Here is a 21,493-nt window from a genome sequence, read left to right as displayed (position 1 = left end):
GGTCCTCCCTGTCACTAGCACTGGATAATAATGACGATTGTTTTTATTTACATCGCTTATTTACATATTCACAACACAATATATATTTATAAGAAAGCACAATGTTCACAATAGAAAAACACGTCCACACTCATTGACTTTCAGACTTGTTCTCCTTTCTCTCTCACTCATGTTCCCAGGGCCCCACTTTCTCACACAAGTCAATCTAGTGCTCACTTTCATCTCTCAGAACTCTATCACGCACAATAAACAACGATAACAGAAATGACAAATAAACAAATTATAAATCCATGCTTGTCCACTCACTTTCTCTCTAACTAACTAAAATTACACTCTTGGGATACAGGGCTACAACGCCTGCGCCGCGCACCTGCAACTTATCAGAACTTCTAACTCTCTCATTTACAATTGATTAACTTGGGTGATTGCTCTGTGACATACCTACCCTCTTAAGTGTGGCGTCCCGACACACTAATAAACAGTGAAATATCTGTATCTCGAACTTCGTGGGACTCGGAAAAAACTTCCAGAAATCCGGGGGTTCGAGACATCCGAAGTCATCTTACAATTTTGATTTTGAATCGGTAAATTTCATTATGCTCGTATTATGTTTTAACTAATGAGCCATGTATTACCGTAATATCAATCAAGTGTGATGTAAAGTCTCAAGCATTCTTCGCCTAAGAGGGTCTGAAGAGTGGAAGACTACTCTGTCATTTGATCAGTACCCTCATTTACGGCCTTTGATTCGCCGCATACACGTTTAAAGGTTATGGTATGGCGCTCTTTGAAGCGCTCGAGCCACCCAGTGGTACACTTGAACTCATCGCCAAGCTGAGAAGCGAACTCCTGTGCTTCAGCGATGAGAAGGGGCCCTGACACTGAACGTTCTGGTCTCTGGCTGTCTTGAACCATTGTAGAACTGCTTGGTCTGTATCTTTGTAGGTCGCCGTTCTCATCTTCTTCCTCTGTGGTCCGAATGCGCTCTGTTCGTAGGCCTCTTTGATCTTCTCGGCATTCTTGATCCACGTTGATAGGGTGTTGGGGGGATCTCATACTTCTTCGCAATGGCCGCTTTACTCTCTCTTCCTTTTTCAACATCAGCGATGGCTTGAAACTTTGTTTCAATCGTATGGGTCTTTAGTTTTCTCTTGAGAGCAGGTCTGGAATTCTTCTCTGTACTGTCTTGAGACATCTTGTTGAATGACGAAAAATTATTTTACGTTCTGTTTTATAGCCGACTAACATTATAATTGTTGAATTCAAGTTCACTTTGAAGAATCCCTGCGTTTTTTGAATTTCCAATGTTAATCATTTAGCGTGCATTATTAAATGCATTATCGGTAATACTGCTGTATTAATTTCAGAGTGGCTGTAAACTTGTTTATTTATTAATCGTAAACTACACCAAGCACCCAAGCTATCATACCGATTATCGTGTCATAGATAACCCTCATAAGCTTGGGATTAATTAAGATACGCCAGGGTTTCGAAGGTGCTAATTAATTGCCAATGGCGAGAATGTGTGAAGTTACGACACCAGGTGCGTTCAGTAGACCGGAAAATTGACTGCACTTCGAGATAAGCCAGGTAAAATTTGGATTTGGGACCTTGAATACACTTCGACATAAGCGGGGTATTCGAGATTACCGTGTTCGAGATATCAGTAGTTTTATTAATCATATACATAGAGAATACGGCCGGGACCGGCGATCGACTTCGACATAAACGGGGTATTCGAGATATCCCATATTCGAAACACAGATATTTACCTGTAATTACATTTAGTAGACTGATAATGACAATTTGAAATCGTTTACATAGTTAGCTGTCTATACAAGAATCACACATTCATAGATAAAGAGACCTTACTACACACAGAAATATCCAAATAGTTTAACACGCATACACATTTCATGTTTTACCTTTTTTTTTCTTAGATTTTTGCGTTTTATCTTTACATTTTTTTAAACAAATGTTCATATTAAAATTTGATATACATTATGTACACAACCCCCATATACACTTAAAGTAGTCATTTTTTTTTACTGATGTAATCCTCTCATAATTACATATGCATCTTGCACACTCTCACTAACTTCTTTGCATCAGGACTAAATGAATTACATTTCACCATTTTTAAACAAAGAATCATTTGTATCATAAATCTATCATGCAACATCTTTCAGAATATGAATGACAAAAGTACAAATTATTTTTACTGGAAATCCCGAGCAATAAAATCATTACACACAACATCAATTTTTTTCTCACCAATTCTTATTAAAAAGTCGTATTTTCCAATTATGTCAACACGGTCGCCCGTTGCCATACACAATATCCGATTTTTTTTCTTTACCAATTCTTATTCTTAAGTGAATACAAAGGAAGAAGACATTCTTCCTTCAAATTGAGAGGAAATGTCACACTATCCTACAAATCAGATATTATTAATGGTTTTATTGTTGCCATTAGATCCTGCTTTGAGCTTGATGGAAATGCTTGTGAAGTTTCAGTGATAGGATCCACTAAGCTACTTCACTTGAAAAATTGGCTGCTGCATTACAGCAATAGGTTTAAAGGATTTCTTGCAGAAAGACATTGTTTGTGGCAACATGACTATTTCTATAACATTTGGCCTTAAGGAGCACTTTCATGCCATAAGATGTGACTAAACCTCTATATTTCTTTCAGTTCTGAAGTCCTCTTTAAATTCTTGACTTTCCCATTTCAAGTCTGATGTTACTTATCAACTTTGCTTCTATATTGGATCTTCGTTCACAATGCTTAAAAAGAAAGACTCTTCTTGTGAGTTGGCACAATCGGATGACGAAAATTCAGACACTTCTCTAAACAAGAATAAAAAATCTGAATTTTTCTTTAACCTTCTGCCAAAATCTACCCCAATTGTAAGCGGCACCTCTCAGAGAGTACACTTTAGCGTTATCTTGAAAAGCCTTGAAGCAAATGCTGACCCACTTCTGTTCTGGAAAACAAATGAACGCTTGTATCCTTCTTTTAACAGGTGGCCTAAAAGTACCTCTCAATTCCAGCTTTCTGGGCTCCTGTTGAATGCTTGTCCAGTAAACCTGACAGGATGAAATTAAGGGCAGAAACCTTTGAAACTCTGAAGATGATAAAATGTAACAGTAATCTACTATGAATATGAAAACGATTCAGAACACGTACATGTATTTGGGGATGTGTTAAAAAGTTGCAAAGATTCTATAATTGTCAGTACATTATTTACTTACCATTTTTTTTACTTCAAAAAAGTAATGGTAATGCATTACTTTACTTATGTAATGGTATTAAGAAACTGGAGTAACGGTTATGTAATGCCGAAATTCTTGAAGTATTGGTAATGTAATGCATTACTTTGAAACTTATTTTTTTGTTTCTATCTAAAGTTCTTATTCTATTGTTTTTGGAAAGTGCTGCTAGAATCGTATGGTTGAGAATTGATAATTTTTTTTTCTTATCTTTTATTATCTTTTGAACAAAATGCAAACAATTTGGGAAGATTCTGTACGAAAGTGTTGAATGCTGTAAACGTGGAAATTTTGACTATGTGCTAATTTTCACTTTATTGACAATTTTACTTTTCAAAATTTACACTAGCCAACCTTACATCTTAGATATAGGCGTCACAGCAGACACTGACCATTTACAGGTACCTGTGGACAGGAACCCCCCCCCCCTCCCCCAAATTCAACCCCGGGGGTTATTTTTTTCACAAATTATGTTTATTACACTTGTTCATCATGTGTACAATATGATAAAAACCGTCAAAACCCCAAAATAATCGCTCAACAAAAAATACCCCACTATACATTATCAGAGAGAAAAGTATGCAACTTCCGTTTGTTTACTTTGTATCCCCACTGGTCTTTCTGGATACAAAAACTTGTATTTTATTTTATTTCAACCTGAAATGTCGATTCACACCGTTCTACATATATTTCTGTCATAGTCCATGCTATTGGATTAACTTGAAAGAATCCCGCATTATCTCCTTCAACAGCATTCCAGTCAGAACGTTGAAATTTTCCTTAGTTAAAGCAAAGGTAGTGCATACAGAATGTATTTTAACATCCCAGAGAGATTATTACGTCAGGCCAACACTCTCTCGGACGTTATCCTAATAAGTGAAACATTATTTATGTGACAAAAATGCCCAAGATGCCCCGGGGTTGAATATCAGGGGAGGGGGGTTCCTGTCCACAAGTACCTGTGTGACCACTGTACAAATTTACCGCTTGATTTTCTCGGTTTAATCCTATTGAAACTAGATCAAAGTTACTGACAATTTCTTTTGTAATTAGTTATAAAAACATAGTGATATATAATCAAATTTTTAAAACCATTGAAGTTGAGATAATGTATCAAATACTGCAAGCGTACCTTAGCGTATTTTACACGCCGTATATGAACTAGTTTGTCACCTCAGGCAACTGATCGCTTATATAATGAAAACAAGATACAAAAGGACAATTCATTTAATCAGTTTTTTTGAGTTGGCTTGCGTAGCAAGCTACTCCCTGTTGACGCAGCCGTTTCAGAGCTGTAAAATTTCTCACACATTCATCAAGGTGATCCATACGCCAAACATAATAGTTCTAGCAAAAAATGCTTTGGTTTGAGTGATTGTATAAGCTTAAGAGGTAAAAACTGTATAAAATTTCATACTGTAACATTATTTATGCCTTCATGCTTTTAAAGAAATTTTTGATTAATTATCTGTACCATGTACATGCAATTACTGCGTATGAATATATGTTCAAGCATATTAGGTGGATCTTATCTTCCCATCTGAAGTTTATTTAAAATTGACCTAGAATACTCCCTAACACAAACACCTGCTGCTTGCATTAGCTGCAGCTAGTTGTTGTTGAAAATCTATTTTTAGAATCCAGATTTGCTGTGGGAATCTTTAACCTGATTATTCCATAACACTGACCACTTCAGCTAATGTGCTTAAATTCATTATAGAATCCAGTCAAAATAATACGGAAGGCCTTTAGTGCCAACCTGTATATATAAAGGAAAAGCAATATACACTTTATTTATGAACCGAACATGGATCAGACATGTAATATTCAATCTCTTAAGATGCAAAATAAACTGAATATATTAAGATATGGTGCCCAGATGTATGAAAAAGCTCAATTGACTCAAGCAAGTCAACTCGCAGGCCCTTCAGGACTTTGATTTTACACACTTAAAGGTTTTTTACAATCTGCCACACTGTAGATACTCTATAAAAGAATTGCATATTAGTGATTCTGACGCTTGCAAACGAGTTACTCAGGAAGTCCCAGTCCTGCATGGCTCATAATCCCATGAACCTTCAAGATTCACTTCGCATGAGGCGGCTTGATCGTAGAATGTCAATGTCGACTAACCTAATGTTTTCATCGGGTTTCTGTGCCTCCAGTTTCTGACGAACTTTCTCAGAATACCAGTTTTGAAACTGGGTTTTAAGACGTTCTTTGTATTTTTATTGCCCGTTTGATCGAGCGGCTGTAGTTCGTCATTACAACCACCCGGGACAAACACATAACGAATGCTAGCTTTCTATAATGCTTTTTCGCTTGTATGAGCAGCGAAGACGTCAAAGATTGCTGAATCTGGTTGATTTATTTGTGACACGGGTAGATTCTCGCTCACTGACTCAACATACGCCATTGATGTATTCATTGCGTCCTCCGTACTCCTGAAATTAGCTGAGTGCGTCATTGCCCAATCATCTGGAAATCTCAGGTTTGGATACCACATGGTTGTGGATCCTTGGTATTTAAGTTGGGGGAGGGGGTAATAATTGACCATCGAGAGCGACACAAAAGAAGGCAGTGATTTGTCGTTCATCACCTAATCCGGCTACATTCACCTGTTTAAAACCTTGTTTTGTCCATGACTTTTCCGATGCATTAGTGTTATATATTATAAATAAGAAGTCCATGGGCCACATCGCTCACCTGAGAAGCTTTGTCCATTCTGTTCTTTACCAGATTTCCTACTTGTAATACATAATACATCCCCACCCTACCCCACTGATCATATTTTAGACATTTTGAAATCTACACTGCCTCAGGATCCTTCCAGGTGCACAGAAGTTTCAGGAGAAATGTTGTGGCGGATCTAGAGGGAGATCAGTTTTTTTTCCTCTGAGCGCAAGGAGTCCCACATATTTGTTGCGTTTTTATTAGCTCTACTGGTCAGAGACCAGAAGAGCTTATGCGATAGTAAGGTGTCCGTCGTCCGTCCGTCTGTCTGTAAACAATTTTTCAAAACGCTACTCCTCCTACAGTTTTGGTAAGATTTTAATAACATTGTTGCAATGGTTACTAAAGATAGAATTTTCTGTGAAATTCCTTTAAAATGCTACTCCTCCTACAGTTTTGATCTGATTTCAGTATAACTTAGCACACAAGTAGACTACACTAAGATACATAAAATAGTGCATCGGATTTTGATTTCGATGAATAGTGTTGCCATGGTTACTAAAAATACTCCTCCTACAGTTTTGGTCTGATTTCAATATAACTTGTCACACAAGTAGTCTACACTAAGATACATATAATAGAGCATCGGATTTTGATTTCGAAGAATGGTGTTGTCATGGTTACTAAAAATAGAATTTTCTGTGAAATCCTTTAAAACGCTACTCCTCCTACAGTTTTGGTCTGATTTCAGTATAACTTAGCACACAAGTAGACTACACGAAGATATATAGAATAATACATCGGTTTTTGATTTTGATTAACAGTGTTGCCATTGAAATTCCCTTTAAAACGCTACAGATTTGGTCTGATGGCAATGGCTTCTTTTCTCATCCTTTGTTATAAGTACAAACCAGTAGAGCTACAGTCTCGACAGAGACTTCTGGTTAAATTTAAACTACACTGCATATCTGGTTGTAGATTATATTCAACTTAAGTTTTAAACTTCTAATGTAAATGCCTCTTAATTATACAGGACCACGGTTTGTTGACGCAGAGGACCTGGGGTACTTTGCTTATGTACATGTAATACTGAACGTGCATTTTATAATTAAGAGAATCATGCAATGTTGTGCACAAGCGTTTACTGTCACAAGAATATATATTAACAGATAAATAGAAGATATTTTAAAACAGATCACCATTTGAACAGCCTTTAGTTGCTTCATAAAAAGAACAATTAATTGTTTTTCGGCCGATTTTTAACGCTTGCATCCATATATGTTTTTTGTTTTTACCTTAAAATGTAAGACTAAATTGAGAAAACACAAGAAGAAAGACAACCTTTAAGCAATCTCTTAATGGTAGCTTAATGGTGACTTAATGGTGGCTTAAAGAACTTAATTCCTTTAAGCCACCATTAAGCTGCAACTTACAGGTGCTTAATGTCCAAACTTCATTAAGCTACCATTAAGCCACCATTAAGCTGAGCTTAATGGTGACTTAATGGTCAACCCTCATTAAATTTTTACGCATCTTATAAAAAATCTTGAACTAACTTTTAGTTATTTTAATATCATTTACGCAAAATCTATTCCAACTCATAATTTTGTCTCGATCATAATTTCTACGAGTTTTTTTGTCAAAATGAATTAACTTGATCACTGGGAACAAAGTTAGCTAATAGCCACAGGGGCTTGCTCGAGGTGTCTAATTCTTTTTTTAAAAAAATCATTTACAGTGATAATAAAACAAGACATCAGAACCGTATATTATTTTTTTTTAATAAATCATAATTACATGCGTTGTTTTTATTTTCAGTGTATATGATTTTTAAGAATAAATAATTATTACACACCGTGAGCAAGTCCTTTTGAAATATCTTAAATTTACAATCCCAAAAATCAATTTGTTTTTAAAATTATCTATATTCATGAACACAAAATATATATTACTTTAAAAAAAGGTAATTTTATTTCCTGTGTTAAAAGAAACATTCCGCTACGGAATTCACAGGAATATAACTATATAATCTCATGAAAAAAAATCTCTGTCCTTTTTTATGGGGGGGGGGGGGGCTACTGGTATACAAATGTTTAGTTTCCAAAGATTGACTTTTACCATGAAAAACTTTTTAATGGCTTTTACATCATGAATAATTCTAATTAATTCGTAATTTTTTTTTTAAATGCAGCGGTAAGTATCTGTCAAAATCTAGTCGGTCTTCAATGATTGTTATTTCAAAATCGATTTTCAGAGGAACGGCCGATCAGACTAAACATGACATCCGACCAGATGTATACACATTGAGACAGGGGTAAGATTAACAGATGATCAGTGTACAGTAAACCGACTGGTCAGACAATAGACCTTAATTATGTGTCCCCCCTGTCCCCGGTTAACTAACAGGAAACTATACATACACAACATACACTGACAGATTTTAATGATCAATTATTTTTACAAAATTTAAATTTAACGCAAGCATATAACAAATTAAAAATTATGATTCATTGTAAAAGGACAATTATTTTGATACCCATTATGATACAAAAAGAATTTAAACTGAGTTTGATATTCTAAAAAAAGTTTTTGTAAACTTAACCAGGTAACTCTTACGCGAGGATTGTCACTACATGTAAATTGTTGACACAGAAACCGTTAATATCCGCAGTAAATTAAAATAATAGTAGAATCTGTTGTTTCCTTTCTTTTTCGATGATAGATTTTTGTGTTTTATTTATAATTAATTTATTTTCAATCATGATTTAATGCTTACATTTCGAAAAATTCAGTGTAGAAATATTAATGTGTTATAAGCCTTTCAGAAAGATCCACAAATACATTGTTTATATTTTGATTAATAAATCAATTCAAGACTTTTGGAAATGTTCAACAAAATACTAGTAAATACCTTTACAAGTCCAAACAAATTTTGAAAAAAAACAAAGGTTAAATATTTAATATTTTCCTTCTATTATCAAGAGCGGCGATAGCATAATGGTTAAGGCGTTCACCCTGCAACCTTAAAGACCCAATTTTTTTTACCGTACGGTTACCTGAGGAGGGGGAGTGGTCCAAGTAACAGTAGTGTTATTTACCTGGAGACCCCCAATACCCAAGATGTCAAAAATCTATATACATGTACCATTACACAGGAAGTCTGTGTCTGGTGATCAGGGTCAACATTCCATGTTTCGTGTCTAAATTTGAGTGAAACTACTTGAAATAATTGAAATATTTCAATATAAAATTTATTTATAAATACATCCAGCTATATCTAATGAAGGAAAAAATTAAAAAGAAATATCGTTTTTATATTTAAAAAAATGATAAAGAAAAGAACACAGAGTAAAACTACAAAGTAAACATATCTTTTTTTAATTAAACTTGTGTAAACATCAAATTTTAAAAAAAAATAATAAAATATTCCATTCATAGGTAGGCCTATGCGTCGTGTGAACATATACAATGTACCGTACCGCGATAGGAATATTGCCTACGTTCTGATCAACTATAGAAAATATTCACCATTTCCGGGTGTTCGTGTGTTTAAAAATTTTTTATTGTTCGCAAGATTTCTTTTAAGAATTGATCTTTGGCTGTATATATTCACTTTTTAATTTCGAATATTGGGTATTGACTGCAGTTACAATCTCGAAACTCCTAAAGCTGTTTCTGACATTTCAGAACTTTACAACGGAACATGGTATAGATTGTATTCATATATACGCAGATAAAACATGGGATAAATGAATTTTTTTATCCGTGCCCTTTGTGCTAAATATCTTTTCTTATTTATCATATTCCAATTTTAATCGGCAAATAGCGTTTCTGTGCACAGACTGGTCTAAATTCTACAGCAGATATCTTGGACGACATATCACATAAAATACAATATAGCCGTTGAGATTAAAAGCAAATATTTTATGAAGTCATGTTTTAATTATCTACTCTCAATTGTTTTTAAAATAAAATTTTACCAAGATTCTTTTTTTAACCCCCGTGTATACAAGGCGGCTACATGAAAGTGTTTGACGCGTGACCAGGCAATCGTTTTCAAAGGACAGAAACTCAGACTATCAGGTAGCACGGGTAGCTGCCCTGTCAATCAAATCAGAAGCTATTGTTTTTTTTAATGATTGACAGGCGGTAAATTATTGATCTTGAACCAGGTAGATTTTGGGGCGTTAACATAAAATTGGGTGTTTAAGGTCATGGGATCGCGCCCCGTCTGTTGCGTTTTTTTTGTTTTTTTTATTTATGAATTTTGAATCTAGTTCTTTTTCATTATTTTTACCAAATCAAGATATGTGCGAACTCTACATTTATAATATTGGTAACAAATCACTATAAAAATACTTTTTCACCCATATAAACAATATTATCGACTGACTAATGTGACTTAATGGTAGCTTAATGAAGTTTGGACATTAAGCACCTGTAAGTCTAGCTTAATGGTAGCTTAATGGTGACTTAATGGTGGTCTAAAAGTTACCATTAAGGACATTTAAGCCACCATTAAGCTACATTTAAGCACCCATTAAGGACTTTGAGTTGGCTTAATTGGTAACTTAATGGTGGTGTAAATGTTGCTTAAAGGTGCTTAATGGTGACTTAAAGACAACCATTAAACCACCATTAAGGACCTATAAGCCACCATTAAACCGGACTTAAAGGGTGTGTTTCATCTTGTGAAAGCTACTTTAAATAATCCAGCCTGTGATGCAACAATGCTTCAATGTAATTATGAAGGCTAACGTTACATCATGCCTCGATCTCTGACAACATTATTGTTCATGGTGAAAACAAGGCAGAACATGACAGAAACCTGAAATGACTTACAGAGACTCTGATAAAAAGGCTTACTCATAACCTTGACAAGTGTCAATATTTTACTCGTCGCGGCCAATATTGATATAATTCTGGTGAAAAACAAACCATATTCAACATCAAAGAGTCCATAATTGTATATTCAATCATCAATATTAATTTAATAGATGGGGCGCATTCCTCTCGGAGAAAAAAAAAAACTTGTTCAAAAATACGCGGGTTTGTTAGGGCACCACACGGATCTGAATATGGTGAATTAATATTTTTAGCTCACCTGAGCTGAAGGCTCACGTGAGCTTTTCTGATCACATTTTGTCCGTCGTCCGTCTGTCTGTCCGTCTGTAAACTTTTCACATTTTCGACTTCTTCTCAAAAACCACTGAACCAATTTTGACCAAATTGATACGAAGCATCTTTGGGTTAAGGGGAATTTAAATTGTTAAAATGAAGGGCCAAGTCTCCTCACAAGGGGAGATAATCAAGAAAAGACAAAAATAGGGTGGGGTCATTAAAAAATCTTCTTCTCAAGAACCACTGGGCCAGAAAAGCTGAAACTTATATAGAAGCATCCTGGTATAGTGTAGATTCTAAATTGTTCAAATCAAGACCCCTGGGGGAAGGGTGGGGCCACAATGGGGAATCAAAGTTTTACATAGAATTATATAGGAAAAATCTTTGAAAATCTCAAGAACCACTGGGACAGAAAAGCTGAAACTTATGTGGAAGCATCCTGGGGTAGTGTAGATTCTAAATTGTTCAAATCATGACCCCCGGGGGAAGGGCGGGGCCACAATGGGGAATCAAAATTTTACATAGAAATATATAGGAAAAATCTTTGAAAATCTTCTTCTCAAAAACCACTGGGCCAGAAAAACTCTTTAGTTTCTTTGAGTTGTAGCGGGAAAATTCTTGGCACATTGTAAAACGTGCATTATCCTCGTGTGCTAGAGCCAAATCTTGTAATATTCTGTAGCCAGCTAGGTCTTTTGATGAAGTAACATTTAACCATATTTGGAAAATGTTTATATACATTGTATGCACATGTGTACACGTCATTGTTAAATAAATACGTACAACAAATATTGTTAAAATAGAGAAAGTAAAATTATGCAATATACGTAACGCGGTCTTTGCTTTAGACTATGCCCAACACATGTCCTAATTTTGTACACCTCAAACATGTCAGAGTTTCTCAATCAGGATTGGATGAAATATTTACCTCATTCTTTATTAAAAAAATTTTAATTTTATGTTTATTGTGCGTTCTTGTTAAATATTTAGACGCTCTTTTTAATATACTATTATATTAATGTTAAATTTTTTTTATTTAAATTGTTTAACTTCGCAAAAACGCATAGCGACTTCAAACACCGACCGCCTCCTGGCGGCCGATAATAAAGATATATTCAAAACAACAGAATAATGTTATTATAACACTACATAATTTATGTTATTGCACGTGTTGTGAATGGTTTGTGACGTCGTCATCTTGAGACGACAATGTAAACAAACAGTACAAGTAGGCTGGTTTCCATTGATTAAACTATAATTTGATTTAATATAATTTTGATTTTTTTTCTTTAATGATTAAAAAATGCGTACCTGCAAATGCCGGCACATATGACTCGAAGCCACATACTATGCTACTGAAATTGAGACGATCTTTCATCATCTCGATGATTTTCTCTTCATCGGCACTAAGCGGCTTTCACTAAAATCTTGGCTCCTTGCTGCAAATTGCCCCACTGAAATTTCACCTGTTCTACGATCCGTTTTTGCACACCAATAACATTCATAACTATGTACTTAGTTAGTTTTTTAATACCCAGAAGTAGAGAAGAAGATTTTCAAAGAAATCATGCTTTTTTCACTATATAACCAAGAGAGCCCCATTCTAACACCAGAACCCCTGACCCTGGGGTCATAAAATTCACAATTTTGGTAGAGACACTCTTGCTCATTATAACTATGTGCTTGGTTGGTTTATTTAATAACCAGGAGCAAAGTAGATTTTCAAAGAAATCATGCATTTTCACTATATAATCTATATAGCCCCGCCCTAGCACTATAACCCCTGACGCTGGGGCCATGAGTTTTACAATTTTGGTAGAGGACTCAATGCTCATTACATTCATGCCAACAGTTTGCCTGCTTGATGTGTAGGAGTAAAGAAGAAGATTTTTAAAGATCGCAATAATTTTAGTGGTTTTGGCCCCACCCTTTAGGCCCCAGAGGGGCGGGGACCATAAAATTCACAATTTTTGTTCCCCTTCACCCAGAGATGCTTAATATTAAATTTGGTTGAAATTTGTTCAGTGGTTTCGGAGAACAAGCTGAAAATGTTCAAATGTTAACACACAACACACGAAGACGGACGAAAGCGGATAGCAATAGGTCACCTGAGTTACTCAGGTGACCTAATAAAAACAGGGAGCCAACATGCTGAAGACACTACAACCAATTTGGGTCATGTCCTGGGGTCATAAAAGAAAGACGGGCCCACTTTAGATCTTGGTCTCACCTTTCCACTATATAGCCCTCTGGTAAAATTAAGACGGAGATCAAAAGTGAGCTCGTCTAAGTATTATGGTCTTTTTGCAGATGAAGCACTATACACTAATACATGACTTTTTACAGTTGATGCATTTGGTAAATGACAGATGGAGGACTTTTTGAAGTTGGGCATACTTGTGTCTTCATCGTAACTCTCTGTAGGCCGGGCGATCATGGACTGTTGATAAGGGCGTTTCTTCCTATCATTTGTGTATTTGTGTCTGCATCTGTTACAGATTATCGAATTGCCTAAAGCAGATATTGGGAACTTCTTCTGTAAATACTTGCAGATATCTTTGTTGATTTTTTTTTTTTGGTCTCTTGGTCTCTTTTTTTTTTGGTACAGCATTTGCACTTAAAATTGTTCCTCTCACATCGGGCATCCAGCAATTACAGTACAGTCAATTCTCGAATTATCGCCATTCGATACATCGCCATTTTCGCAATACCGCCATGATTTCCTAAGAACGTTTTTCCTGCTATATAAAATTCTCTTTATAACGCCAAATTCGCATACCGCCATCCGCCACCCTGTTTTCAAAACAAACGTCCATTTTTAAGTGTCAATTATCTCGATATACCGCCACAGGTGCGTGCGGTCAGTGAAGCGCGGCTAATTGGTTGACTCTATCCCTGTAGTAAAGCATGCAAAGCCAGTCAAGGTACACGCAATTAAATAATTAAATTAGAATTAAATGAACAAAAGATTTTAATATGAACTGTTACAATGATGTTGTTCTGTTGTTTTGTTTAAGAAATCATTTAGTCTTCGCCACGAAAGGGTAGTTGTGAAAGTACGCCGAATATGATATTATTTTGATGATCTCTGCTTTAAACAATGCAAAGTTTGCTTAAAAATAATTATACGGTATAAATTGTGAACGTTTCACTAACAACGATGCCATAAACAATAAACAATAAATTTATTTCAGAAACCATTTTACGTACTGTCAGTAATATATCACGGCGATCGAGCCAGCATGTTTTTTTTTTCAAAATCAGATGTGCCGATTTACATGTACATAGATGCACATGTACTTGTCTTTATTTCATAACTGCACATTTTGTTTTACGGAATTGTACATAAAAAAATACTTAAAGTATTTTAAAATTTAGAAATATGTTTTAATTATATACATGTACATGTACTTACAAGAATAGAAACACTTTATGGTATTTCTAAGAACGGTAACTCTACTTGTTTCCTAAAAGATGGGAAATTCAATTCATCGCCAAATTCGTTATACTGCCATGATTTCTAAATTACAAAAGGTGGCGGTTTATCGAGAATTAACTGTACATGAAATATTTTAGTTCTGAAATATATTATTTGTTAACGTAGTAAAAACACGTCGCTATAAAGCAGATAGAGATACTAGTATACGCAGTCAACAATGTTGGGAGAGGCAGTGCAACAACGAACAGTCAAGTCAGGCAATATAGTGGCAGTTTATATGAAGGCTGTTAATAACATATCACTTTAAACAGTATTTAAAAATTCAAATTGAATTTGAGAGCCACAAAACGAGACAAAATCATGATTCTTTTATATCATAAAACAAAAGATTTATGTGAAATATGAATATTGAGAACTCAAGCCCCATTGTAAAGCAGAAAAGAACTGCAAAATTATTTTGACAATCCTCCACAGAAAGTCCAGGTATGTCTAGACTGCAGAAAATGAGTTTTTTTTAAGTATTAAATATCACATAAGAGTGCGTTTTTATATAAGTGAAAAATTCTCGAGAGGGAAGATTGACAAGATACAATCAATTAATCACATAAGGAAATGCTCGAAGAAAATTTATATGGCTAGAAGAAGAAGGAATTTGTTTTGCAGTCCCAGATATTGGCAGGCCATATCAAAGGAAAACATTCACCACAGATTATGAAGGAGGTCTTTCAATAATGACATAAGAATGATAGATTCAGGTTCTTGGAGAAACCTGGCTGAAAAGAAAAAAGGAAATATATCGCAAGTTGTATACTGCGTTTGTGCGCTAGATTTCTCATCCAACTATAATCCATTCAGAAATCAGATGAAGGCTCTTGCGTCTATTCCTCCAAAGAAAGTGATGAGATTGATTCGGAGATTAATATTGACGAGGATGGCAAGGAGTATAGTCTTTTGGATTTTTAAGGCAACAGCATTTTGAAAATTTTGGGCTTGTAGCTCTTAAATGTTTGTATCCAAATGCTGACGATGATGATGAGCTCCTTTCACCTAGCAAAGTCATCAAGTAGATCGTATTCGAAAATAGGGTTTAAATTTTGATTTACACTCTATGTCTGAACATAGTAAAGAGAAAAGACAAATTGAATACAAGTTAGAGTTACTCACTTGAAGTTTACAATCAGGTTTTTGATTGGATTTAACATATTTTATTATGTAATAAATACATCAATTGATTAGACTGCAGGCATATGCCCTCTCCACATTTCTGACAATCAGGTATAGGTGTTGACAAGTTCTTGACTGCGTAAGGCAATCTGAAAACACACAGACTGCTTCATCAGAAGATATTGCAAGGTTACAGGAAACTTCAAGACAGCAAAATGTAAATAGACCGCTCACAAAAAATAAATGATGCTATTTTTTTTTTAAATGTTGATCAATGCTTTCATCTTTTAAAAGAACTAATTTTTCAAAGTATAGTGGTCCAAGTTATGAATTTGTACTTGAAAAATTGTTTATAAGAATTGATTTGAACAGTTTTAAAGATGTGTGCATGGATTTGCAACATCTCAAGTGAAAGCTGTACCAGTCACTTCAAACTGGTTAAAAAACATACCATGTTAGACAATTAAACCATTTGATTGTTCAATGTTTTTATATGATTTAAAGCGAAAGCGCAAAAGTCTGTTACACGTGAAACATATGGAGATAACGAACAGTATTCAAGATCAAATGTCCTTTAAAAAGTACAAAATAGGAGCAGAGCAAACACGGATATCGAAAATATCGGAGTGGGCTAAGGTGTCATGGAGGAGATAGCATCCCCTGCCGACCGGTCACACCCGCCATGTGCTCCTTGAGACTGAATACTGTTCGTTATCTCCATATCCTTCTTGAGATGATCGGGAAAAATCCATAGTCAATTTAGTGTATAATAATGGACACACAAATACATAGTAGTATGAAAAACGTCATGTTTAATAAACTATTTATAGTTTGATATTGGAAATATTATTAAAGTAGTAAAAGATCAAACACCAGTGGCAAATATCAAAATCTCAATATTTTTTTTAAGTAAAAAGATCATTGAACAACTAGTGCCTACAATTTGATTTATAGTGCCAGTTTGCATTTTCGAGTCAATGAAGGAGATTCCCTGTTGATGAGGGGTTTTAAGACAAATGGTTTGGGGCAACTTTACTTGTTTGCACAATACGGAGCAACTCCAACCTTTCCCTATGTGCATCTAGACCCTTGAGAGGAATCGGTGTACATGTAAGTGGAGCACTGAGGGCAACTGTAGCACTAGCCTTGAGAATGTTTACAGTCACCTCGGGACTGTCTGCTTACTTTAGCAGTAACATAATCCTAAGATTGTCTTTGCTTATTCTGAAATAATTTAGTTTTGGTTGTAACACATCATTTGATTGAACAGAAAACTTACAGACTGTCATGTTCAGTATAAATAGGTGATGGGTAATGATAAAACATTACATATTATATGGTTTATATAATCTGTGATATTATTTAATCATACAAATGTGGCAACCATTTGAAGTGAAAAAAAAATTTGTCTGTAATCTTCCGCAGACTCATCAAAGGAAAGGTGATCCGGGGTCATTTACTCCATCAGCTTTGACCTGTCAATGTCTCCAAGTTTATCTCTGCTGAGGTTGGTTCAAGTCTTCTTCAGATTTGGTTTCTCTTTGTAAAACAGTCAAGAAAAATCTGTCATAAATTTATCATCTTAAATGGTAACTGTGTTGTCACGTTTTTTTCGGGGCTTAATGTTTGCTGTATTCCAGGTATGGAGAGACACCATGAATTTACAAGACACCAAGAAATATAAAATTTTATCTGTATTATTACAAAACATTCTACAAACACGAACACGTGTCCCCACATACCTGGTCCAATGTTTTTTTTAACCTCAGAAATTAGACTTAAGAACAAGAGGCCCATGGGCCACATCGCTCACCTGAGAAGCATTGACCATTCTGTTCTTTACTAGATTTCCCCCTTGTAATACATATTGTGACCCCACCCTACTCCACTGATCATAATTTGAACAATTTGAAATCTACACTACCCCAGGATGCTTCCACATAAGTTTCAGCTTTTCTGGCCCAGTGGTTCTAGAGAAGAAGATTTTTAAAGATTTTTTTCCTATATATTTCTATGTAAAACTTTGATTCCCCATTGTGGCCCCGCCCAATCCCTAGGGGTCATGATTTGAACAATTTAGAATCTACACTACCCAACAATGCTTTCACATAAGTTTCAGCTTTTCTGGCCCAGTGGATCTTGAGAAGAAGATTTTTAAAGATTTTTCCTATATATTTCTATGTAAAACTTTGATTCCCCATTGTGGCCCCGCCCAATCCCCAGGGGTCATGATTTGAACAATTTAGAATCTACACTACCCCAGGATGCTTCCACATAAGTTTCAGCTTTTCTGGCCCAGTGGTTCTTGAGAAGATTTTTTAATGACCCCACCCTATTTTTGTCTTTTCTTGATTATCTCCCCTTGTGAAGGGATTTGGCCCTTCATTTTAACAATTTAAATTCCCCTTCACCCAAGCATGCTTTGTACCAAGTTTGGTCAAAATTGGCCCAGTGGTTCTTGAGAAGAAGTCGAAAATGTGAGAAGTTTACAGACGGACGGACGACGGACACAATGTGATCAGAAAAGCTCACTTGAGCCTTCGGCTCAGGTGAGCTAAAAACTGAAAGGTAGATAGAGATGAATTTATACGATTTGTTTGTTGTTTGTACCTCAGCTTTTATTTATAGGAATTTTTTTACTCTGTTCCTGAAATAGATGGGGTAAGATAGGGAAAACAATCCTCAGCTGAAAGTTAAGTTAGAGGGAGATATGTAAAATGTAATTCTCCCTTAGTTAGATAGGTTATTTGCATGGATAACATCAGAAATTTTAACCATTGAAAGTATACTGTTTGAACAGTGTAATTACAATGTAATGAATTGAAAATATTTTGATACGGAAAGAAATTGGGCAATTTTGGCAAAACTGGGATTCAGATTCCACCATTTAAAGAGATGTTTATGATTGTCAGGTTAGACTCAAGTTTGTTTAATTTATCGTCTATTTTTCGAGCAGCTCTGCTCTGTGTGTCTTGTTACATACCAGCCGCTTGCAGGTGTTGTAGATATAAGTCGCATGCTCCTCGTGTTGGTTGTCACAAGTGTTATACAAATCTTTCCTGGTGACTTTGGGGAAAAAAGAGATTATTCAGGTTTTGATAAGCGGAATTGGAAAGCAAGAACAAATAATTTACACGCTAAAAGGGGTTAAAACTCAACAAGGAAGACATAGGCAGATAAACTTTCAAGAGAATTCCAATATGGGACTTTTTATAAAGAGAATGGTGCTGGTGCTGCTGAGGTAAGCATCTTTAAAATATATTCGATAAATGTTAGTAAAATTGACCATATATTAATTCCACGTATTTACCGAATGATACATTGTGTTGAACGTTTATTTATTTCAAACCTTTAAAGAAATCCTGTGCATAACTGGTTGCTTCAAACCATGATGCCCGCCATTACATAATTTATTTGCCCCACATATCATTTAAAAAAAAGTATTTTTGTCATTACAGCAACAGTCATTCTCGAAACGCTGCTTACGCATATTTGTGTTTTGGTAATAGCATATTGTTTTGTAATGACATTTGTAGCAAACATAACATCATTTTATTTTATTAAAAACTTTTATCTCCTTAAAGAAACATTTTCTTAATTTTCTTTTTGTTACTTAGAATTGAATTTATTCATGAAGATGAATAAATAAAATATACGGTATTCTTTGGAACAAATTAAGTGTGTAATAAATGATTTTTAATTGTAGCCATGAATAACATTGAAAAAGAATTAAAAGAAAAACTTGTAAAAGCAGATGATTGGCTCTTTTGGTAAATAAATTGGCATAATTTCATAAATTACAATGATATGCCGCTTTCATCATTTCATATTTACGGCGTTGTACTGTGTATATGTCTTGTAAATTATTTTATATTTATTGTGACTATTGTTCTAAATTTGTTCCGTACTTTCTATCAGTCATCCTATTCTGGACCTCTCATTCGAACCTCTCCACTTCCTGTATTTATTCACCTGAGTTTAGGTTACCGCCATCTGATTTGGTCAAAATCCCAAACACTTTCATTACTGTCCGAGTATAAGAACGAGAAAAGTGCCATTGAAAATTGTAAACTAAGAAAAGTAGCTCTTTGGTCAAAAATCTCGGGGAAGCTGAAAGAACAAGGTTATAGATACATGGAGATGCAAGTGAGTGGTTGGTGGAAGACCTAACCCTGACCATTTTTTTCGTACTTAAGAACAATCGTTGGCTTTGTTTGAAATTTCTGCGAAAGCGTTAGGATCAAAGGATAAGACTTAGGACCATAATGGCTAGTCTGATATGTAGCTGAAATGTAGGAATTGTTAAAATTTATCATGAAGTATCATTGAGAAATGCAATTCTCATTAATAGCACAAACACTACTGGACGAAAAAAGTGCTGAGAATCCCAAATTTTACTGATAAAGTAATTCTCAGCAGCGACAGTACCTCAACAGTATTTATCAGACTCCACAGTAAAAGACGACAGTAATTATCAGTATTTATCAGCAACAACTAAACTTATCAGCAACAACAGTAACAATAACAGTAAATATCAGTAATTATCAGCAAGAACAGCACCGTATCAGGAATTATCAAACATTATCAGTAAAATTTGGGATTCTCAGCACTTTTTCAGTCCAGTAGTGAAAGTAGTATGTGTATTTCATTTTAAGAAATGGCAAGAAAGACTTTTCATTCTTCAATGACATGGAGGATATCCTGGGCATAACCATGCAGTTACTCCAAGGCGTCTCCTGTCTAGTGCTTTTACATTTACAGGTAAATCTTTTGAAGAAATGCAACCCCTTTCTAGTAAGAGAAGGCATGAATCAGATTAAGAGAGAATAGTTCATCTAGTTCAGCTTCATTATCATGTACAAGTCAAAGGAAAATGCAACGAACACAGTCAGCAGAAGTTAGCACATGTGAGCAGAAACAAGAGGAGATCTAAGAGATATAAGAAGGAAATTAAGCAGAGAGAAAAAAATTCACACTGACAGAATGGCAATGTTTAGAGCCCTACTTTGAACAATGGAAAAGTACATAACGCTATAGATCATTATTTTCATTCTTACTGCTTTACATCTGCTGACCTAAAAAGCTGCTCCTTGAAAGCGGATGAGTCACAAAAATTTTTCCTGTGCATAAATAAACTAGTGTTTGTTCATGCTTTACAAGTAATTTCAAATTATACTAGTATTTAAACATAATTTGTCTCTTTGGATAGTAAATTCCTCTGAGTATCGCCAAAATATGGCTGAAATATTGCCGGCTTGGCGTTAAACAATTATAATCGATCAATCCTCCGAGTATACTTAAATTACCTGTTGGTATCTGTTTTTGTCCGTCGTTTTTTCACATTTGAACATTTTCAGCTTCTTCTTAGCAACCGCTTCACCGAATTTGGCACAAAGCACTTATGGTTGAAGCTGACCCCCTATTTTCTCTGCGATTTCGAGTTACTCTATATGAGTAGTATTCCAAAATATACTTCTCAAAAAATCCTTGATTAAACAAATTTCAAGAGTGACAAACCCTAAATTAATACTTTGAGAAATGCACTTTCATATTAATCAACAATTTATGATGAATTACAATTCATAACACTTCCAGAATTTTTAAATATGTGGCCCTAGGGTCAGTATTTCATGTTCGATGGGGTGCGCAAATGGCTACAAAGTGGAAATGCATTTTCTCTTTGTTGCTCTGATATACCTCTGGATATTAAGTAACCAAAGTAAGCATGCTAAGTGTATAATTATGATAACTAAGCTTCAATGGTGCCCCTATCAAAATTTTGATTTTCCTGGCGTCGATCTCGTTTAAAACACATCTTAATTCA

Source organism: Saccostrea cucullata, unplaced genomic scaffold (assembly GCF_032062105.1).
Source record: "Saccostrea cucullata isolate Sc308-1 unplaced genomic scaffold, CSIRO_AGI_Scuc_v1 ctg4770, whole genome shotgun sequence".
Lineage (NCBI taxonomy): Eukaryota > Metazoa > Mollusca > Bivalvia > Ostreida > Ostreidae > Saccostrea > Saccostrea cuccullata.
The sequence above is the reverse complement of the archived record's forward strand: the minus strand, read 5'-3'. Positions refer to the sequence as shown.